Genomic DNA, 23,578 nt, shown 5'->3' on the forward strand with positions numbered 1-23,578 from the left:
GCCAGATGTTCATTCTTTGGAAACATCTGTCTTGTTGCTAGCCAGTTAATCCACAGGCAAATGAGGGATTCAAAAGCCCTGAAGAGCTGCGATAAAATGATTGAATGGTTGATTAGTTGCAATGCTCTATTCTTTCTGGAAACCGAAGGTCTGGTGGCAAACAGTCTTACAAGATAAATAGTGAAGATGTGACTAAAAGTGTAGAAACACATTTCCCAATGGCTTTTCTTTTCTGACATGGTCACTTCAGGAGGATACCAGCCCTTTCCAGCAATACTGCCAATCCTTGAAACCAACTACTTGCAACTCTTCTGTTGGAACTGAAAGATAGGCTTCCTATCTTATAGTCACAGCTTTTTTACAATTTAAAAAAAATGGTATTTTTTAGCTCATTGACCAACCTTCATGCCAGATAACTGTGGGCTATTTACAAAAACCACTATTATCCAAAAAGGACAAAAATTTGTCACCCTCAGACATATTCAGAAAAATAAGCCAGAGGCTCTAGGAACAATTCCAAAAGCAGAGTTAAAAAAATTTTTGAATGATGGGAAATATAATTTAAGTAAGTGCTTCCCCTGTCCAGGTGACTGTTCACCACTCAGGATAAGACACCACCCATTTAGGTATGTTTATTTAAAAATCAGTCACATTACTTGATGGTTAAACCTTGTGTTAATGTTCTAATAAGGATGACAACACATCCGACATTCTTGCTGTACAACTCCATTTTGCCTCATCAGTAATGTAAAATAGGTGGATTCTAATCCTTTCTTACACATAAAACAGGCATGGATTTTTCATATCTTCCTTTTTCACACTAGAAAAGGAAGGGGATTCCCTAGCCCTCCCATGACACAAATCCCTTACGTGTAGAATGTTTTAAAGGCCCCAAAGTACTTTGACCTACTTTATCTCATTCTCTGCTCACAATAGCTTTACTAGGAACACCCATTATCACCCTCACTCACCTCCTGTCTCACAGTAGGAGGCTGAGGGGGAAAAAAATGACACACTCTAAGCCTCATTCAACCTGGCCAGTTGCAGAGCCAGAACCAGAAGGCCCTCCCTCTTTTGACTCTGAATCCAGTGCTCTTTCTGCCACAGAAAGATATGCCACAGTTGCAGTTGTGCCCCACATGTCCAGCTGGATGAAGTTCAGGCTTAAGAAACACGAAGCTATCTGTGGCGGCACCTGGATGGCTCAGTGGTTGAGCATCTGCCTTTGGCTTAGGTCGTGACCCTGGGGTCCTGGGATCGAGTCCCGCATTGGGCTCCCTGCAGGGAGCCTGCCTCTCCTTCTGCCTGTGTCTCTGCCTCTCTCTGTGTGTCTCTCATGAATAAATAAATAAATAAAACCTAAAAAAAAAAAAAAAAAGACTACCTGTGCTTAACCATGAGGCACCACAGAATCCAGTAGTTTGGTTGGTTGGTTGGTCGGTTGGTCTATTTCTCCAGCCTCTTTCCAGTTGACTGTGATCTTGAAGTTCACCAGCTCTCAGGCTGATTCTGGTAAGATGTTCCATACTTTGAGCTTAGCCCCTGGTTTGTCAAATGTTCCAGGTGGCTGATGTAGACATTAGAAAAGAGGAGCCAAGCTTATGGCAGTATTTACACGATGCGTAAACCCCAGACGTTCCCCGAACGTGAGTTAGATGTGAGGAGGCAACGTTTTGCGTGTGATGAAATTTGCCTCTCATGTGGAAAGTTTTTATGAAACGAGGCATGTGGAATTGCATTGTTGGTGGGGGGTTTTGTTGTTGTTATTAATGGAAAACATGACTTTAATTACTGGTTGTGTTTTTCTCAGCCTCTGAGAAAGAACCATGAGCTGCTGTTGACCAGCTGTGACCTCACTCGGCTTATCTGAAGTCAGAAGCCTGTACTGTCTTAAAGACACATGCCAGCACCCATATTAAACCCTTACACCTTGCTTACTGCATCGGACTCATTTATGGGCAGTCTATTTATATGCCACTAACAAAAAGCTCTGCCTGTAAATCTGAGATTCTTTCTGAGAAACTCAAAACATCCTGCTCGGTCCTTCTCCTTTATTTTCCCTCAGAGCTTTCAAAGATGAGGGATACTTTTAGTTTTATTGCCTGTAAATGGACTGCCCCTCGCCAGACACAGGTATCTTTAACATAAGTTCTGTTTCTCCAGAGAGATTTAAGGCTGCAAAGTCTCCATTTCTTCCTGCATCTCAGAATCCTCTGCTCCCAACCTGGTGGAAGCTGGGGTGTTTTTTTTTTTGTTTTTTTTTTTCAAACAGAACACCCGATTGCAGGCTCAGACCTGCTGCTTTCAGGAACCACACTCCTGGCCAACTGGCTAGCCAGGTAGCATCACACGTCATGGCCTGGCCTGTAGATCCGGCCTTTTCCTCAGTATGAATACGAGGGTGGGTCAGCTGGTCAAGTTGACCATTGAGCAGTAAGAGCTCATCCAGAGAAGTAATGGTCTGTGCAGACTTTGTCAGAATGTGGCAGCCGGACTCCTGAAGCAAATGATGTCACCCACACCTCTGCCTCCAAACTCCTGTGTCAGCTGCTAAGGAAAAGCAAGCTTAGCTCATGGTCAGATTCAGGGAAAGGCAGCTGCTGAGTCAGAATCACAGAATCGAAGGTCTGGAAGCTGAAGCATTGTCACCAAGGTCTCTATATCTTGCTTTAGTCATTAGCTTTCTCTTGGCTGTTGGGAGGGGTATGCAGGCATTCCCAGGAAACGATGGGAGGACGAAATAAAAGCAAGGTGGAAGCTGCTCCCCTTGTCAAGCAATTTTGTGTCAAGCAATTTTGCACTTAGGATTGTTTTCCCTCTGTCTTTGCTAATACACAGAACTGTAAAAAAAAAAAAAAATCTCTTAAGTAGTGAGGTCATCCTCTTTTCTGCCTAAATCATACAAATCATATCAGATTGTGTGCCGGTCGCTTTGCTGGTTTCCCAGAGACGGAATGTAATATGGGTGCAGAACTCGGTGAGAACTCAACATAGTCGAGGCTCGCCCTTTATTTTTTTAAGGATTTTATTTATTTATTCATGAGAGACACACACAGAGAGAGAGAGAGAGGTAGAGACACAGGCAGAGGGAGAAGCAGGCTCCATGCAGGGAGCCTGACGTAGGACTGGATCCTGGGTCTCCAGGATCACGCCCTGGGCTGAAGCTGGCGCTAAACTGCTGAGCTCCCCCAACCCCGCCCCCCTCCACTGCCCCTAGGCTCGCCCTTTGTATCTGTAAAATGGGAGCATTTATGCATAAAGATTTGTCCTGAGAATCAGATTATAGAACAAACACACTCAATCTCTGTCCAGAAATGAGAGTTTCAGTTTTAGACTATTTGAAGAAGGAGCATCCAAACTTCCTTAAGAATGCTTTGAAGATTTAGCCATGTTATCCTGGTCAGAATAGTCTCCTGATCTTTCCTGAGCTCTTCTCTCTGAGTTTCAACGTATTCTGCTCAGATTCATTCATAGCATCTGATGTGCCCCCCGCCCCAAAACAGGACCTCTTTCTGGTCAAAAGAATCTAATACAACAATGAGAAAATACATGTATATTGGGGACTACCCCCCAAATTTGAACTCTGAAGAAGGGCAGGATTTGTTAGTTCCCATCAGTACTGGGAGTGTAAGGAATCAGCTCAGAGAGCAGAGGTTCAAGTGGAGATGTTGGCAAAGTGAATTAAGAGCATGGGCTTTGTTTTCCAATCTGTAAAGCAGACCTAGTAATCTTAGAGTCTTTGGGGGGAAGTTATAGAAAATAACAGAGCAGGCTTTTAGTCATGTCACCATGTATCCTTTTGTCAAATGTTTAATTGTCCAATTGATGAAATGGTGTCTTTGTCACGAAAGTCACGGATAATGAGGGATGCCTCGTGGACATGCATGTGGATACCTCTGCCGACAAGCCCATGCACTGACCGCACCCCCACCAACAGACACCACTGGACAGCCCTTGGGCCTAACAATGGGCACACCAGTGGTGCAGTCGCCCCTGAGGACAGAGCCACATTCAGGGAAACAGAGTTGGCCTGCTTGAATAAGGTACTTTGGCATCCTGGGTACCTGGCTTTTGTTCTGGGAGAAGCCCAGCTGCTGGGTGGGTCCCTTGGTCTTATCTTTCAAGTAGGGACAGCACCAGGAAAGAGCCAGAGCAGGACTCTCTAAAGCACAGGTGGAGTAAAGACTTCTCTTGCCCAGAGCTAAGGGCAGTACTTGCTAGGGGGCTCTAAATTGCCCCCATTTTACAGACATGGAGCTTAAACGAAACCTCAGAAATGGTCAAGTTCCCAGGCTCTTGAAGTGGATCCCAGGGGAGAAAATGGCTGAAAATACTGCATTTAAGTCATCCATGAGCCAGTCCTTGGTTGGGAACTTTTGTATCCCTCTGGTAGAAGCCTGCAAAGTTTTGGGGTTATCACTGCCCTGCCCAAGGCCACTCTGGGCAAGAAGTCAATCAATGAGTGCTTTATAGACTAGCAGATACAGTCCTCAGTCGTTCCCTCACCCTGGATTTCTGCTAAGGGCTTCCAGAAGTTAAACCCAGCTCTAAGAGGAGAGGGAGCTGTGCGGGACTGCCCCAGGCAGGGTGTGATGCCCTTTAGGTGAGCTCATCCTCTGTAATTTCAGAACTCTGTGCATTTAGGAGGGCAGAAGGGGCTAGGTGCTCAGATTTAGAAAGATTAACACCTATTGCCTTAGGCAGTTTTCTCTCGAAGAATCACATAGCATGGATGCTAATTTGTTACAATTAAGGATTTGGGATTGGGGGCTATTTAACTTCCCCTGGGACAAGCATACTTGACCCAACGGACTCACAGAGGGGAAGGTAGAGTGAGTTCTGATGGAAAATCTGAATGAACTCTAGACCTCCATTTCTGTCTTGGGTCCCCAGAAGATTTGCTCCTCCATGGCCTTACTCCTAGTTATTTAACCTTCTCCATAAATCATGGAGCAAATAATAATAGTGGGCACTTTTTTTTTTAAGATTTTATTTATTTATTCATGAGACACAGAAAGAGGCAGAGACACAGGCAGAGGGAGAAGCAGGCTCCCAGCAGGGAGCTTGATGCGGGACTCAATCCCAGGACTCCAGGATTAAACCCCAAGCCGAAGGCAGGGGCTCAACCGCTGAGCCACCCAGGCATCCCATGGGTACTTCATTGACAGCCTGCTAGGAGGTGTTTCTGTCCAACCTGCAGTAAACCCTCTTGTGAAATAATCGCATTTTCTTAGGGAGATGTTTCTTTTGGCAATTTATTCTTTTGGTAAAATTCACGCCTGTTCTCGCAGTACCAGCCATATTTCCAGTTTGGCCAGCAGTGGTGGAAACACTTGAAGTTCTCCCTGTTTGGGTCTCCAGACTATCTTCCCCCATCTCCCATCCTCCTCTCCCCAGCTCCCTTGCTTCCTTACTCCTCCCGGCCCTTCCCATCCCTCTTTCCCTCCCCAGGTTGGTCAAAGGAAGTACCTGGCCCCTGTGGTCCTACAGCATCCTCGCTCCGCCCCGTCACAGTACAGGTGATGCTAGGCTGAGATTGTCCCTCTCTCACCTACTGCTCAAGAATGTGGGCCTTTTGAGGCAAGGGACACAGCTAACTTATTTTGTGTCCTATTGCAAGGCTCGCTAACTGTATGCAATTTAAAGGCCTATGCAACCATGTGCCTACTTCCAAGACACTTTCCTGCATTTCTAAGGGTGACCAGCTGGGTTTGCTGCCCTCCAGCACTGGAGGGATCTATACAAGGAATAGGGAGCACATTTTCGGCTCAGCCAGACTTGTCAGAACCAGGGACCCAGACCTTGCTACCTACTATGCTAACTTGGAATGGCTAGGTAATATCACAGTATGGGTTACTGAGTGCCTTGAATTAGCTGGAGGGCATGTGTGGGGTGGGGCAATTAGGACACACCGTCACATGATGGATGTCAGTCAAGTAGCCTGCTCTCAGAGAGGCCAACAGGATGGTGGAGTTTGTCCGTAAGTGTCATGAAAAACTCCAACTTGAGTGACGGCGGATACTTAGTGGGTGCCCATTCTCATCAGGCATGAGCCGGGGTCACACAGAACATCAGCAAGAACTGGGCATGTGTGGGCTCATAATACCAGCTCTGCTATCTCTTGTATCCATCTATCATCAGGATCCTGGCATGAACCACCTAAACTCTCCGAGCTTCATTCATTTTCCTTATCTGAAAAATGGAGCCAATTATGCCCACGCCTCCCTGGGTTACTGGGAGGATTAAGTGTCATCACATATGTAAAACATCACAAAGGACCTGGCCCCAAATAGCTGTCAGATAATAGTAGCATTTGCTTCGAGGCATTGGGGGTTAAAAGCTGTTAAAAGGATTTTGTTATATAAAGGTATTTTTAGGGGCGTCTGGGTGGCTCAGTGGGTTAAATGTCTGCCTTTGGCTCAGGTCATGATCTCGGGGTCCTAGGACTGAGCTCCAAGTTGGGCTCCCTCTCAGTGGGGAGTCTGCTTCTCCCTCTCTCTCCCTCTGCCCTTCCCCCCTACTAGTGTGCACGCTTTCTCTCTCTCAAATAAATATTAAAAAAATGTTTTAATGCAAAGTTACATATGCTAATTTTTTTAGCACTTAAAAAAAGATTTTGTTTGTTTGTTTGTTTATAGCAAGTAGGGAGAGGGGCAGAGAGAGAGAGAGAATCTCAAGCAGACTCCCTACTAAGCATGGAGCCCAAAAGGCAGGGGAGAGGGCATGGGCTTAATCTCATGACCCTGACTGAGATAATGACCTGAGCCAAAATCAAGAGTCAGATGCTTAACCAACTGAGCCATCCAGGCAGCCCACATATGCTAGTTTTAAATGAACTATACTGATCATGGCTTCAGGGATCTGGAGTCTAGAGTATGGCTGTTAAAGAGAAATATAATGCAAGCCACATATGTAATTGTAAATTTTCTAGCAGCCACATTAGAAAAGTAAAAAAAAAAAAAAAAAGAAAAGAAAAGAAAGGAGTGAAATTGATTTTAACAATCTAGTTTATTAAGCCCAATATACCCCCAAAATCATTTCAACACATAATTGATATAAAGATTATTAATGAGATATCTTATATTCTTCTTTTTTTGTACAAAGTCTTAAAAACCCAGTGTGCGTTTTACATTCATGGCAATCTCAATTCAGAGGCTGAATTGTCATCAGAGATATCTATCTGGTCTGTGTTTAGATTTCATAAAATTTAGAGTGGAAGAAGTAGATTCACAAAAGTAGATTCCAAACACAAATATTTTCCAATAAGTGAGTTGAATATCAGTCTCCAAATTAATTAAAATAAAAAAAAATTGAAGTATGAAGTTCCTGGGGCCCCTGGGTGGCTCAATGGTTGAGCATCTGCTTCAGCCCAGGGCATGATCCTGGGGTCCTGGGATCAAGTCCCTCATCAGGTTCCCCTCAGAAACCCTGCTTCTCTCTCTTCCTATCTCTCTGCCTCTCTCTCTCTCTCTCTGTGTCTCTCATGAATAAATAAATAAAATCTTTTTAAAAAATTAAAATTAAGTTCCTTAGTGTCGGTAGCCACATTTCAAGTGCTCAAGAGCTACATGGAGCTAGTGGTTAATTCCCAGGCCAACCCATGGGAAATAGACAGAAACCTTCAATGGCTGGTTACAAGGAAAGGGGTGAGGAATAGCATTCCAGGCAGGTGGGTATGCACCTGGTGTGTGTCCAGGACAACACAGGAGCTGGTTTGATCAGAACCAACCAGTTGAGGTTGAAGAGGCATAGTGGAATCAGGTTGGGAAGGGCTTGGATCCCGGGTTACAATGTTATGATTTTATTCTGTGGCTAAAGAGGAGCCACTGGGTATTTTTTTTTAAAGATTTTATTTATTTGTTTGTTTGTTTATTAATTTATTTAGAGCAGCACAGAAGCACCAGGTGGGGCAGGGGGAGAAAGAGAATCCTAAGCAGACTCCCTGCTGAGTGTGGAGCCTTTCGTGGGTCTCAATCTCACAACCCTAAGATCATGACCTAAGTCAAAATCAAGACTCAGACACTTAACCTACTGAGCCACCCAGGTGCCTGGTACTGGAGTATTTCTAAGCAAGGGGTGGGTGACCTGTGTCCTGTCACTCCAGATGGAGCCCATGAGGGGACAGAGAGGGAAGAGACAGCAGCCAGGAAAAGCAGTTTGGAGATGGCTGTGGTAATTGAGGTGTGAGTGATAGCACCTGGCTAGCCTGGAAGTGAAGAGAACCATCCAGAGACCCGGTAGGGATTAGAAAGTGATGAGGCTCTTCTGAGTGAGGGTAAGGAAAGGGGCTAGATGGTGGGAGGTTTGGGGGCTGTACGCTTGGGGGACCTGGTTGACATGGGATGGCTTAAGAGACCAGGAGGATGCTGGTGCTTATCAGAAAGCCATTCCCCTAAGACAAATGGCTGAATCCAGGCCTGGGAGACTGTGTTTTTTATGGTTTTTTTTTTATACAAATGTAGAATTTATAACACCCACTCCACCCTCTGAATCACGTGGTGACCCTGGACTTTGCCCAGAGTTTCTGAGATTGTAGAAGACACTCCTTAGCTCTAGGGAACCCTTTGGGGTGCTGGGTCTAGGCTGGAGCAGAGTTAAGGACTTTTTACAAGCCAGAGGAAAGGTCTAACCTTCCATTCCCTGGCTAGTTTTTCATACCCCTGACATATTCTCTGGGAAAAGCATTACTTCTACTGTGAATTCACGTTTTGTTAGATGGAAGGGGGAAGGCTCTGCTGGAAAGGAAGCTGCTCCTTGGGCCCCCCTAATTGCTGTCATCTCCTGTCTCCACATGCCAATGGCCCAGGTCAAAAGCAAGCCTCCTGGGGCTGTTGGCACACAGTTGGATCTGGCCTGGCACTGTGAAACACACCCCACAATGCATTGTCTGGACATGTGGGGAGTGCCTGCTTGGACCAGGCACATGTGTGCTACATGTGGGAGAACACGAGGAGAATGAGTTTATGAGGAGCTTACAGTGGGCACAGCCGACTGGTCAACCAGCCATTACTGTGCTAAGTGGTGGCAGCAGGGACAGCTGCCCAGACCTTTGAGAATCTCAGCCAGCCAGGGAGCTCTGTGTGGGGCCTCTCTGGAAGCACAGGGCTTTTGTTTTTGTTTTTGTTTTTAAGATTATTTATTTAAGAGAGAGAGAGCACAAATGGGGGGGGGGGAGGCATAGGGGGAGGGACAAGCAGATTCCCCACTCAGCATGAGCCCAAAGTAGGGCTCCATCCCAGGACCCTGAGATCATGACCTGAGCCAAAATCAGACACTTCAGTGACTGAGCCATCCAGGCGCCCCTGGAATCACAGCTTTGAAAGAAGAAGAGGGGGTTGGGAAGGAAGGCCTTCTGGGCTGGATTATAACATCCAGATGAAGCCCAGGAGGCATGGAGGAATAATGGACTAATAAATGAGATTACAGTGGTGGTCATCGTCTACCAACTCTCGCCAGATGCTAGGCACTGTCCAAGAGCTCCTCATCTGTTAGCCTTCTCCTCATTTCTCAGAAGGGGAAACTGAAGCTCTGAGCGGTAAAATGCACTCGCCGAGGTCAGGCTCAAGGACTGGTGCTGATTCAAATCCAGAAATGCATGGCCCACGCCTCCTCTCTCAGCTCACGGACCGCTCCAGGGCCTGCAAATCCCTCAGCCTCAACCTCAGAGCTCTTGAGGACACTGATCTACAAACATTAGATTTTATTATTGTCTTGATATGTGGACCAAAGTCATGTCTTAGGGTGGTCACGAGGGCCTCTCTAATGCTGATGGGAATAACTGGAAGGGCTCAACAGGTAGGTCCATTCAGGACATGAAAGGGATACGTAAGTGACCATCATGGTCCTACCCAGCACTGCAGTGTCCAGCATGGGGGCAAGAGTGTGCAAGAAAGATCCAGCCCCCGGTGTGTCCAGGCAGCTCTGAGGCTCCTGGCAGGGTGGGTCTGGGCAGGCACTTCCTCCCAGTGCTGGCTGGGCAGCTGACATGGGTTTTTCTAGATGAGGCGGGTCTATCTTCTGCAGGCCTGAGGATGTACAGTTTGTATAAACTGCAGACATCTCTGGTGTGCTGTGTAAACACAGACTATCTCCCACTCCAACGCTTCCTTTGGGGAGGCTCCTCCTCCAAGTGGGATACTTGATTCCGCAGTTCTTATCAGCTTGAAGCTTCCTACCCTGATATAAGGAAGCTATTAAAGTCCATTTCCTGGTATTGCCTTGACCTCGCCAGGGCGTGCTCACATTGAAGTGAATGTCCCTTAGAGGAGAGTATTTTTCACCTTCAAAAATCCGTCACCCAGCCTCAACTCCCCCACATCAAACAAGCCTGCAGGCATTTTGAAAATGTGCTTAGCCGAAGCCTGATGCCCTCAACATTTACTTCCTACCGCAGCTAGTTTCAGCCTATTTACTTGGCTTTGGGGTTCTTCTGAGCAAAGCCAGCTGCTTCTTTGTTTCTAGACTTTTTTCACGCCCCCCCCCCCAGTGTCAGTCTCTCCCTTACGATCCCCTAAACAGGTCCTGCTCACCCCTTCTTAGCTTTTCTCCATAATTCCTGCCTCCCTCTCGCCCTTATGGTTGTAAAAGTCATACCATCCTCTCTTCCCAAGTGCTAACAGATGTAAGGAATATGAGAAGAAAAGAAATGGTCAAGATCTAGCTTAAAAAAAAAAAAATTCAAACATTCTCGAGCATTTCATTTTTCTCCCTCTAACCTGAACTCCTATGGAACTCATCATGTCTTTGCTACCCAATTGAGGACTTGTGGTCGCCAGCCTCCAGGATGGCCCCCTGTGAGTCTCTACCATTGGGTAACCCCTCCCCAAATGAACAGGGCCAGCCTGTGTAACTGATGGGTTTTTGTGGCATGAAGTTTCATAATACCATGCTCTGTGTCTCTGCCTTGCTCTCTTGGATCCCTCATTGGAGGAGAAGCCAGCCACCATACCGTGAGGACACTCAGGCAGCCCCATGCAGGGGCCCATGCAGGGGTCCATGTAAAGAAGAACCGAAGCCTCCACCCAAGAGCCAGCACCAACTTGGCAGGATGGGAGTGACCACCTTGGAAGTAAGGCAACAACTTGTCTGCAAAATTTTTTTTAAGATTTTATTTATTTATTCATGAGACAGAGAGAGAGAGAGGCAGAGACACAGGCTGAGGGAGAAGCAGGCTCCATGCAGGGAGCACGACGTGGGACTCGATCCCGGGTCTCCAGGATCACACCCTGAGCTGAAGGCAGGCGCTCAACCGCTGAGCCACCCAGGAGTCCTAAAAAAAAATTTTTTTTTTTTTAAAGACGGTCACCATGCAGAGTGCAAGAAGGAGCCTGATAGAATGGGTGGCAGGCAAACCTCCACTGAGTAGGTCTTTTGTGGCACTTTGCTCCACCATTGACCTGCTAACTCAATAACTGTTTTAAAAATTAAATTTACCAAAAATAAATAAATAAATAAATAAATATAAATAAATAAATAAATAAAATAAATAAAACAAATTTACCAGGGTCCCCGGGTGACTCCGTTAAGCATCTGACTCTTGATTTCGGCTCAGGTCATGATCTCAGGGTGGTGACATGGAGCCCCCATCTGCCTCTGCGTCCCGTGGGGAGTCTGCTTGGAATTCTCTCCTTCTCTCTCTTCCTCTCACCCTCCATCTCCTTTAAAATAAATAAATAAATATTTTTAAAAATTTCATTTTACCACACATTTGTTGACGTCCTGCTAGGAACAGAATCTCAGCCCCTAAAGATTAATAGGACAGGTTCCCTGCTTCCGAGATGCTGACATCTAGTGAGGAAGACGGATAAAATCAGAATGTATTATCAGACCACTTTAAAGGCCTGGACAGGGGAGGAGGAGTACGGTTGCTGGGCTCCTGTTTTCAAATAGGAACATCGTGGTCATGGTCACTTGAATGTCATCCCTGCGGCCTGCTTGGCCTCTTGCATCTGGAAGCAGGATGCCAGGCTAGATGAAAAAGAATTGCTTTTACGTCCTGTTCCAAGGGCTTCCTGTCTTTCCTGGAAAGACAGAAGAAGGGAAAGAAAGCACAGGCTCTTGTTCCAGCCTGCAACTCTCTGCAGAACTATGAGTCACCCCTGGGAAACGGTCTGCAGAACCCCCCGGCACATCACTTGCTTTTGCGTGGTTATCTTTACCGGGGCATGAGACTGAATGTGTGCCATGGGCCGGCCTGCATGGATGTGCAGAAGAACCATGCCAGGCTTGGGGATGCCCCTCACAACCCCAAACTCTCCATGGGCTGCTGCTGCCTGCTACCCTCGCTGGCCAGAATCGACTGACTCTGTGCATAGCCCCGGGAGCCTGCTGGCATTAGGTCCTGGGGTTGGAGCTGGGGATTTGAGTGTACTTAGGATATGTCTTGGGGGGAACCTCAGGTTTATTAATTACCACATGGTACGGAACTCTGGGGTTACTAGAGCCAGTTGAGAGGACAATTGTTTTTTTTTAAGATTTGTATTTATTCATTCATGAGAGACACAGAGAGAGGCAGAGACACAGACAGAGGGAGAAGCAGGCTCCCTGTGGGGAGCCCGAAGCAGGATTCAATCCCAGGACCCCGGGATCAAAGGCAGACGCTCAACCACTGAGCCACCCAGGCGTCCCAAGAGCACAATTTTAACTCAGTAGGGAGGCACTTAGTATTCCAGCGGGCTCTTAGGGAGGCTCCACATTCAGCTGGTATTATCAGACCCCTAGCCTCATGGCAAGGAGATGCTGAAGCCCTTCCTAGGGTCAGCACCCCCACCTACAAGAGTTTCCCAGGGCTGCCCTAACAAAGTACAAAAACTGGGTGACTCGATGCAACAGAAATGCACTGTCTCAGTGCTGAAGGCTGCAAGTTCTAAGTCAAGGTGTGGACAGGGCTACACTTCAGGGGAGAGTCCCCCTTTGCTGGGCCTCTGGTGTTTGCCAGCACTTCTTGGCACCCCTTGGCTTGTGGATGCATCACTCCACCCGCCTGGCCCTCTTCTCCCTGTGTGTCTTCACATTGACTTCCCTCTGTCCAAACTTCCCCCTTTGATAAGGGCACCAATCATAGTGGGTTAGGGCCCACCTGACCTCATTTTAACTGAATTTCCTCTGGAGAGTCCCCATTTCCAAATAAGGTCACATTTTGAACTGCTGGGTATCAGGACTTGGACATGTCTTTTGGGGCAAGGGAGACACAATTCAATCCATACCATCGGCCTTACCAGACCATTCTTGGCAAGGCCCGTAGCCAAGGGAAGAGATGGAGACAGAGACAGAGACAGAGACAGAGACAGAGGCAGAGAGTACCAGGATGGAGCAAGGTCATAGAGGAGAGAGTAAGAAGCAGACCCAAGAGCACACACAGCTGGACACGGTGGCCTTAAGCAGGAGAACCGTAGCTTACCCTCTCAGAGATGAGTGTGAGGAGGGGGTGAGGTGGGGAGGGGGTCAAGGCTGCCAGCTGCTTAGCCAAACTAATGCCATGTGGCCTGTGGAGAATGAGACTGATGGAGGTTTGGTCAGGCCTGAGAAGAGAGCAGGGCTGATGTGTAGGAGAACTGCAGAGGGAACTGTGTCGAGGAAGCAGGGAACCAGTGCTGTGGCCTAGGGGCCGAGGGGGTGGGGGGAGGGGAAAAGTAGAGAGGTGGTGTCCTGGGAGTTAGAGTTCTGCAGGGAGAGGAATTGAGGGAGGACAGAGGGGAGTCGGTTTAGGAAGGGGGTTTCTAGAGCCGGGCAGAGGTGGGTCGTGGAGAAGTGTGCAATGCAGGGGCAGGGTGAGGGGTGTGAGGCAGTGGTTGGAGCCACCGGCTATACCCCTGGGGACGCTTGCAGTCCAGAGAGGATGTGGCGCTCTGGGTGCAGCCAGTGTCACAAGCAGGCAGGCACCAGGGCCAAAGAAGAAGAATGAAACGTGGCTCTGATGGGGGTGCAGGGAGACCTTCCCAAAGCAGGGCTTTGGGGTTGCAGCAACTGCAGAAGATGGGGTGGAGGGGATTCAGGCAGAGGGAGAGGCCAGAGCCAAAAGCAGGTTCAACATGTGCGGGGGTGGGGTGGGGGTGGGGGTGGGCAGCCCAGGTGGCACAGCGGTTTAGCGCCGCCTTCAGCCGGAGCCTGATCCTGGAGTCCCGGGATTGAGTCCCTGCATGGAGCCTGCTTCTCCCTCTGCCTGTGTCTCTGCCTCTCTCTCTCTCTCTCTCTTTCTCATGAATAAATAAAATCTTAAAAACAAAACAAAACATGTGCAGGGAGTGGGGGGAGGAAGCAAGTCACGTGAACTGACCATAGTAGAACAGGGTCTTGGGGAGTGTTGGTGCGGGTGGGCCAGCCTTGGAATGTCAGGAGGAGGGGTGCGGTCCTTATTGGGGAGGCAACTGGGAGTCATAGAAGGTTTGGGAGGAAGGGAGGCTAGCAATCCTTGAGGAAGATAAATTCTCAGGGTTCAAATTGGAAAAAAAAAACCAAGTTTGTTGTCTGTAGAGCAGCCTTGGCTTTGAACCTAGCAGGGCCGGCTGCCCACCGAAGAGAGACAGAGGAGGCAAAGGGGCAGAGCTACTGTTTCCAAGGCCAAGGTGCCAGCTAGCGTTGCTGGGGAAGGAGAAAGCCAGAAAGGAGGGAGGAAAGGGGGGAGGGGAGGGAGGCAGGGAAGCTGAGTTGAGACGGAGGGAGCAGAGAAATGGGAGGAGGGGCTGGGATCTGGCACAGCCTGTCGAAATACACAAAGGGAAACCCACAAATGTCAAAATGCTCGCAGGTGCTCGGGCTTTCATTTCCTTTGCTTATCCAAGATCAGTCATCTTCCGGCGCCCTTCCAGAAGGAGCCCTCCCCGGGAAAGGCAGGGGCCGAAGGCAGCTGGGCGGAACCCTGGAAAGCCCCTCGCTTTGGAAAGTCACTGTAGGATGGACGCTGGCTCGGGCTCCCCCATCTGTTCCTGAGGAACGATGCTGTCTGCTAGACGCAGAAGGAAGGGGCTGAAGGTCCGGAAGACCGAGTCTGTGCCCGGCACAGGAACACTGGGCACCCCAAAACCCCAGAGGCTGGGACCTGTTGGTAGCCAGTGTCCTTTGGGGTCATCAGCTGGTGTCCACTTGGGCCAAAGCAGCCCAGTGCAGAGTTTAGAGTGTTTTCACTCTAGAACCAGCCTGCCTGGGGTGGGGGTGAAGGGGAGTCTCAGCTCTGCTGCTTACTGTTCAAGGCTACGTGACCTGAGCTGGTGACTCTAAGCCTCTTTGACTCAGTTTCCTCAACTGTAAGATGGGGATCATAATTGTAGCTTTCTTGTAGGGCCACAGTGGAGGAAGAACACTTCGAGCAGGGAGAACCAACTTTCCCTGAATTTAGCTATGCTGTGTGTCTTGTGTCTTCACAGGACATTTATACCGAACTCACCAGGGTGTGTGTGTGGGGGGGCGGGGGGGGGGGTGTTGCAACGCAGTATAATAGTTATGTATTAACTTTGGTACTTTGGGGCTGGACTGTCAGGTTTGAATCCCTCACCTCTGCGACTTCCTAGTTCTGTGTCTGTCCCATCAGGTTCTTGCCTGAACAATGGGGACTGTGTCACAGTACCTCCCTCTGGGGGTTGTCAGGAAAATGAAGTGAGCGGTCTTTAAAACACTTAAAATAGGTGCTGTGATACTGAAGTCCCAGGATCGAGTCTCACACTAGGCTCCCTGCATGGAGCCTGCTTCTCCCCCTGCCTGTGTCTTTGCCTCTCTTTCTCTCTAATGAATAAATAAATAAAATCTTTTTAAAAAATAAATAAATAATAAAACACTTAAAATAGTGCCTGGCTCATAACCGGCTGATGTCACAGGCATTTGTGATTGCGGTCATCAGTACCTGAAAGGCCTTGAAGGGTTTTGAAGGAGAAGTGATGCCTCCAGCACCGTTCCAGGGGAACAGAAAGACCCTCATGGCACCCTAGGTAAAGGGATTGCAGTGACAAGTCCGTGCATCCAAGGGGCAGGTGGCAAAGTCAAAGGGACAGCTGGGCCTCTCACGGGCTGGAGCTCAACAGACAGAAATTGTGACTCCTTGGGCCACACGGTTCCCTCATGTCTGTTCTCTGCGTGTCTTTCTGAATCTCCGTCTTCTCTCATGTGTTGATTGAAAGCCTGCTCTAAGCCAGGCATGGCGCCAAGCACTGGCTGGCTATAGTACTCGGATAAAAGAAGCAAGCCCCTGCCCTCCTGGGACTGACATTCCAGCAACACGGAGAGAATCATGTTATTGTCAACCATGCTGTGGCAGGTTTCAGAATTTTCTTCCCTTTAAAGGCTGAAAAATATTCTGTTGTATGTGTAGACCACATTTTACTTATCTATTCATCGATGGAGAGAAATGAGAGGGAGGGGGCACTTGGGTTGCTTCCATCTCCGGACTATTGTGATCAAAGCTGCCATGAACGTGGGTGTGCAAATCCAACCTTTTCCTTTACCAAGTTAAAAAAAAAAAAAAGTGGGCCCAGAAAAGGCATAATGGAAGGACCTAGACCAGTCGGGAGGAGGAGTCACGGAAGATTTTTGCCAGAGGAAGTCACATGTTGGCAAGAACCCAAAGGATGAGAAGCTAGCCAGGTAAAAGGTAAGGGAAGAAGAATTTTGGCCATACGTGACAGCCTGCGGCAGAATGAGGCTTGGATTTTCCAGAAATGGGAAGGGGGCCATTGTGGCAGAGGCATAAAGATGAGGAGAGAGGGACATGGGATGGGTTTTGGGGTCATGCAGCACTCACTACAAATAGGCTTCTTTCTAAGAGCTACAGTGGATAATCGAGGCCCTCAAAGCAAAAGGGTGAAATGTCCAAATACAGAGTTTAAAAATAATTGCTCTGGTCACCATGAGAGGAAAGAATTGGAAGCTAGAAGTAGGTGTGGGGCCAGGAATGAATGTGATCTGATTAGGCATCATTGTAGTTGCCCAAGCAAGAGAGGCTGATAATTTGGATTGAGCTGGTGGCAGGGGAGATGATAGAAGTAGATTTTATTTTATTTTTTATTTATTTATTTATTTTTATTTATGATAGTCACAGAGAGAGAGAGAGAGGCAGAGACACAGGCAGAGGGAGAAGCAGGCTCCATGCACCGGGAGCCTGATGTGGGATTCGATCCTGGGTCTCCAGGATCGTGCCCTGGGCCAAAGGCAGGCGCCAAACCGCTGCACCACCCAGGGATCCCAGAAGTAGATTTTAAAAGAAACACTAAAGAGACAGTCAATATAACTTGATTGATCAGATCTCAGAAGGAAGGGGCAAAGGGGCAAAGAGGTCTCTGGTCGACTCCTAGGCTTGTGGGATGAGCAAGTGGGTGGGTATGGGTCTGATTTGCTGAGATAGGGAACAGTGAAGGAGGCATAGGTTTGAAATGCATGGGTATTATTCACTTACTTTTGGACATCACAAAGTTGAGATTCCCGAGTGACACGGGGATTCAAGGTGAAACCGTGTAGACAACACAGGGCATATGGTTCTCAGAAAAGAGGTCTTGTGTGACATTAGATATGGCTGGACAGGCCAACTGGCCCATGTTGAAGATAATAATAGTAGCCAAAGTTCACCACACCATCAATATGTAAGATCTTCATTTATAGTTGGTGACAACAAAAGACGGATAGCCCAGGAAATTTACCTCGGCTCAAACAACTCATATATAATAACACTGGGAGTGTAAACCCAGGCAGTCATGATATAGGATCTTCCTGTTTGTTCTGTGATCCTGGGTGTTAGAACAGTGGGTGTGTCTGGCCCAAACTTTTCCTTTTATAAGGGGAAAAAAAATCAAGAATAAATCACTTGCCCCAGGCAACTCTAGCTAGCTGTAGCAGCCTTGGGACCCGAATATGTGTCTCCTGCCTCCCAGTACGTCCTTTTTCATTTCAGGACATTCAAATCTCTTTTCCCAGATTACATACTATTACATTTTTTTAAATTTGCTCTTCTCTATTTCTAAACTTTTGGTAGTGAGCATGTCTATTGACAGTGGAAAAAAGAGACTTGTAACAGCAAGGACATTGATATTATTTAGCAGAACCCTGCTAAACCTGGCTGTGGTTTAAGGGAGGCAGATCATGGTGTTTTATGGGGAGAGGGTTCAGAAGATGGGACAGTATTGTCATATTTCCCTTTGACGATTTCTAACAAGTATTTCTGGGATATTTCCCCTCTGGACCCATCGCAGGAACTCTACTCCTTAAGATGGAAAGGATGGAGCGAAACTTTCCTAATTATAGCATGGCATACTGGGGATGACTAGGAGGTCTTACTTAGGTCAGGTTATTCTGAAATCCCTGAAGTCCTGGCAGCCTCCCTACCTCCCTTCCCCCCTTCCTGCCTCCCTTCCTCACCCATCTCACCTGGAAATGATGGAAGAGCAGGGAGGAGAGAGGAGATCCAGGCTTGCAGAATGAGACATCCTTCTATTTCAAGCTAAGCCAATCAATTCAGATGGACAGATGTACTCTGATCAATCGTTTTGTAAGGAGAGCAAGATGTTTATCAAAGTCAAATACCTTTCAATACACTGTTCTCCCTTTAGCAGGTATCGTGGACTAAAATAAAACAATGTGGGTTCAATTTCAATAAAGTTATGAATCTTGAAGAGTGTTCAGATTGCTCATTTTTTCCTTTCTCCCCCATCTTGTGCAGTTCATCAAGCTACCTCCCACTCATCATTTCATATATAAATTATTTATATCCCAAGTCACTTCAGAGACGTTGTTGTGGCTTACCAAAAGAAAAAAAACCCCAGCCAATAAAACCAATAGTATATGAACTCAAATAGGAAAACAGAGTGGAGAAAAAATTAAAAATTAAAAATTAAATGTCAATTCCCGTTGCTCCGAGTAGGGTAATGTCTGATTGGGAGTGTTCTGCTGATCAGGATGTAAAAAGAAACATGATACACATATCTCTTGATCAGGGAAAAGGAAACATTGTGGGATTTTTTGTTTTTTGGGTTTTAATTTTTTTTTTTTTTTTTGCAGGGTAGAGGGGGAGACTAAATTTTTGTTGGTACTACACTTTGAAAGAAATTTCTCCTATGATACATAGCAGGGGAAGAGCATGGACAATACCTTGGCAACAGTTTTTGGATCAACTAATGATTTTTTTTTTTTCAAAAAGATGTTCACGTGGCTAGTCCTTATGAGGTCTTTTGTAAGGAGTTAGAAATCCTGACACTGGAGTTTTGCCCAGAGATGCTGATTCAGTGTGGGCATTTGATCAACTCTCAAAGGCGCCCAGGATTAAGCTCAGACTGGTGAGAACTTTGGGATGCAAATGGGATTTTCTAATGTATTAGCCATTCTTTTGCATCTTTGAAAACCGTGTCCTCAATGTTATCATCCAATCATTCTGATTTTTAGTAGGATGAAATCTATGCCTACACCAACATTTAAGGGGGAATCAGGGACACAATCATTCAGACATGAATCCACTTAAGTTAGCTCTCATTTGATCTATTTATTTATTTTTACCACATCTCCTTTCACAATTAAGTCAGTGCAGCATACAGAAGATGCATAATACACAATGGTAAATTATAAATTATTATAAATTAAGGCAAGGAAAACAAATGAAATATGGAGTCAAGACCAGGGTAGGTACAGGGTGAGGTTGGCCAGAGAGAAGATATGATTGCAATAAAGTCTTTCTATTGCTACAAATTGGATGCGAATTTGCTGAGGGCTTCCTGGAGGAGAGGAAGCAAAGTTCATGTTTTTCCCCTCTGGTCCACAAACATCTGGCTGAAGCACAACCATACCATGTTTCCATCATTCTCCTATGGTGGAGCCACCACCTCCACCAAAAACTAAGGATGATATGATTTTCTCTTTGTGACCCAACAATAGCCACCTGTGGCCTACACTTCCGGTTCTAAGAGCTCTTGGGGTTCCCTCACATTGCTCTGGTCTGCTTTTCTGTTCTCATATCTACCCCAGGCTCCCCAGTTTTTCTCCTTCATTACTTCAGCTCACCTATAGCTTTACCTCTTCTTGGGCCTGATTCCAGCTTGGGGCTTCTTTTCAGGCTTGGCCATGCCTACTAACTGGCTCAAGTGGCCATTTCCAAGAGTGATAATCTGGTTTCCTAGGTCATCATTTTACATCTGGCCAGGTTACTGGTTGTTGGCCAGTCTATGGACTGGTGATGGTCTGGGTCAGCTACTCCAGTGTCTCTGATCAGTTAACCATGGATGGAGCAACATAATCCAAAATACCAGCCAGGGTCGGGGGGTGGGGATGCGGAGGGAGCTGCAGGTGAAACATTTTCCCTGCAATGAGGTTTAAATATGGCAAGCAATCAAAGACTTCATCTATTCATGTGGGAGAGGAATTGAGCATGAGCCTGGGAACACTGGTTGCCCTCTTGGCTCTGTTACATCCGTTTATAAAATAGACACTTTTGTCTTTATGAAAAATCTTTTATTCCGAGTTGCTAAAGTCATTCTCTTTGGAAGTATGTTAAAGGCCCTGCAGTGAACAATCCCTTTATTTTCTAAAATTTTAAAAAAAGATTTATTTATTTATTTTGGGGGTGGGTCGGCAAGCATGGAGCCTGACGTGGGGCTTGATCTCAAGACCCTGAGATCACCACTCAAGCTGAAACCAAGAGTCCGATGCCCAGCCGACTCTGTCACCCAGGCACCCCAATCCCTTTAAAGTATAGTAGGCATAAGATTTTCTGAATGTGTTTTGCTATAATCCCTTCCTTGTATTTTTTTAAATGTCATATTGATTTATAGTCTGTGGACCAAGTCTTTTTTAGACCCCTGCTACTCGGATGGAGGGCATCAACGGGTAGCCTGTTAGGAATGCAGAATCTCAGCCTCATAGTGACCTGCTGAATAAGAATCTGCGCTTAAACAAGATCCCCAGAAGACTAGTGTGTGCATTAATGTCTGAGAAGCATCTTGGTAGAGCAAGCTTTGGGAAGCACTGGAGACTCTGACCAGGAATTGAGGCTTTGAGAGCTGATGTGTCTTGCTTGAAGTCCCACAATGGGTCAGGAATAGATTTGTGATCAGAATCCATGTCCCGAGTCCTGGTCATATTCTCTCTCATGCCCCATGATGTCTCCCACAGAGAGGAAATCAGGTGGTGGCTCAATTAGGCTATTGTTAGAGTGTAAAGTAACATGTGATTAGGGTGAGTGTGTAATTTACCACCCAAATATGGTCACTTTGGGACCACAAAGTGGTCAGGAGAAGAGGTGTCAAGTGACGCAGGTGGTCATTCTACATACCTAAAGTTTGTTCTAGTTTACGGAGCCCTCTCATATCTGTTAACTCACATAAACAACATAAATATCCATAAACTAGATGGTCTTAAAGTCCTAACTTTTACAAAAAAAAACCTGGTTCTCGGGAAGTCCGGGGGACTCAGCAGTTTAACGTTGCCTTCAGCCCAGGGTGTGATCTTGGAGACCTGGGATCGAGTCCCACGTCGGACTCCCTGCATGGAGCCTGCTTATCCCTCTGCCTGTGTCTCTGCCTCTCTCTGTGTGTCTCTCATGAATAAATAAATAAAATCTTAAAAAAGAAAGAAAAACCTGGTTCTCAAGTAAACACACACACACACACACACAGTCTCACAATAATAGGTAATCCATGATCCAATCTAATCAAGAAAAAAGGGAGCCGAAAGCAACAAAAGAGGATAGTGAAGAAATAACCACAGGTACCCACACATTTAAATAGACTCTGTAATTACTTTGCACAACCCATTCCAATAAATTTGAAAATCGGGGTGAAATGAGCGCTTTCTCTGCTGTCATACACCAATGCAGTGGCCTTGCTAGGACTGGGAGCCATAGCACTTGGCTTTTTTTTGTCAAGTCATTTCCCTATGAGTCAACCAGACTTCGGAATTTGGTTTCTGGAACCGTTTTCCAGCACTTAAAGTCAGAGCTAAGATGTCTTGGTGGCTTGGGAGGAACTTGGTTCTTCCTCCAGAATGGGAACCAGATTATCTGAAGAGTTGATCTCTGAGGGCACCGCTTATGGCAGTTACCCACCTGCCCGCTTCTGACAGTGGCTTCCATGTGTCGTGCTCCAGCTGCCCGGCTCTGGAAATGAAACTCAGGCACGTCCTGGATCCTGAGAATCCTGTGTCTCTGACCTGGGAGGTCTCGCCCTGCCAGGGATTGGTTAGTCCTACCCCTCCCTTTATAGATGAGGAAATTGAGAACAAGGGGAAGGAAGTAACTGTCAAGTTGAGCTTAATTTCATTTCAAGTTTTGTGTTTACTATTACACACTCTTTATGATACAGATATATTTTTAAAATATTTTATTTATTGATTCATGAATGACACAGAGATGTAGGCAGAGGAAGAAGCAGGCTCCCTGAGGGGAGCCTGATGCGGGACTCCATCCCAGGACCCCCACTATCACACCCTGAGCTGAGGGCCGAGGCTCAACCACTGAGCCACCCAGGTGTCTCTAATGATACAAATTTTAATAATAGTAACAACTGATACTCATTTGTTTGCTCCTTCGTGTCCCCTTAATAACTGTCTGAAGCAGGCAGTCATTGCACCATCTTCGTTTTACAGAAACCGAAGCACAGAAGGGTTAAGTAACTTGCCCAAAGACACACAGCTAGTTAGTAAGTACCAGAGTTGAGACTTGACCCCAAATGACCCGATTCCAGAGTCTATATACATATACACCCTTACCTCCATTTACTACTACTACTAGAGTTCTCATATTATTCTGAGATGACACCTCTCTGACTATGCATACAAGGGAGCCACTAGGCATGGTGATTTTTAAGAAAGCGTCCCAAGAGACATGAGAGAAACTATGGTTTACCTGCTACTCACCACATGTCAGTCCCTATGCTGAGCGCTTTTACGTGCATTAGCTCAGTAATCTTAAAACCAAACCGCCCCTGCCCGCCCACTCCTCCAAAAAACAGATAACGAGGATGCACTAGCCTCACCGATCAGATGGAGAAAACGAAGCCCAGAAGAGTTTCCATAACTTGCTTGAGATGCTAAAGCTGGGGAAGTCCAGGGTGCGCAGCCAGCCCACCTGGCAGGTGAGCATCACACCTCACCGGCCACCACACTCCACTGCCGGTTACCTCCGCCCTTCTTTCTGACCTCAAAGCACCTGAACAGACAGGTGTCCTTTCTCACCACTCAGCCGCTCGCCTCCGGTTAGATGAGGAACCGATGCTCAGAAAGTTGAAGCAACCTGCTGAGGGCCACACGGTAGTGACCGGGCGGCAGGCCAGCCCGGGATCCGGACCCCACGGTGTACGGTCTTCACTTCCCCCAGGTTTAGGGATGCGGTCCGAAGCCGGCTGTCTGCGACCCAGCCTCCCCGGCGGCGCCCGGGACCGCGGGGCTCACCTGCGGCTCCGCGGGGGCCCCCGGGCGTCGGACCCCGCCCCCTGGCGGCAGGTGGGCGCGGCGCAGCGCGGCGCATGCTAATGAGCCCGCGGCGCGGCGCGCTGATTGGCTGGCGGGGCCCCGCGGCTTTCCCGGGGCGGGGCGGGGCGGGGCGGGGCGGGGGCCGAGGCCGGCTGGAGGGGCGCCTCCCGCCTCCCGCCTCCCGCCTCCCGCCTCCCGCCTCCCGCCT

At 47.4% G+C, this 23,578-nt stretch overlaps 1 long non-coding RNA gene across 2 annotated transcripts; it reads right to left on the reverse strand.

Moving 5' to 3' along the window:
* Positions 1 to 11,125: 11,125 nt before the first annotated feature.
* LOC112652992 (uncharacterized) lies at positions 11,126 to 23,387 on the reverse strand. Of its 2 annotated transcripts, XR_003131857.3 has the most exons (5): positions 22,935 to 23,387; positions 18,346 to 18,540; positions 17,381 to 17,749; positions 11,501 to 11,657; positions 11,126 to 11,269 (listed from the first exon to the last, which is right to left on the reverse strand). It is a non-coding gene; the product is annotated as an uncharacterized LOC112652992 (long non-coding RNA). The 2 variants fall into 2 exon arrangements; XR_003131858.3 differs by lacking the exon at positions 17,381 to 17,749.
* Positions 23,388 to 23,578: the final 191 nt, after the last annotated feature.

This window comes from Canis lupus, chromosome 9, assembly GCF_003254725.2.
Source record: "Canis lupus dingo isolate Sandy chromosome 9, ASM325472v2, whole genome shotgun sequence".
NCBI classification, from domain to species: domain Eukaryota; kingdom Metazoa; phylum Chordata; class Mammalia; order Carnivora; family Canidae; genus Canis; species Canis lupus.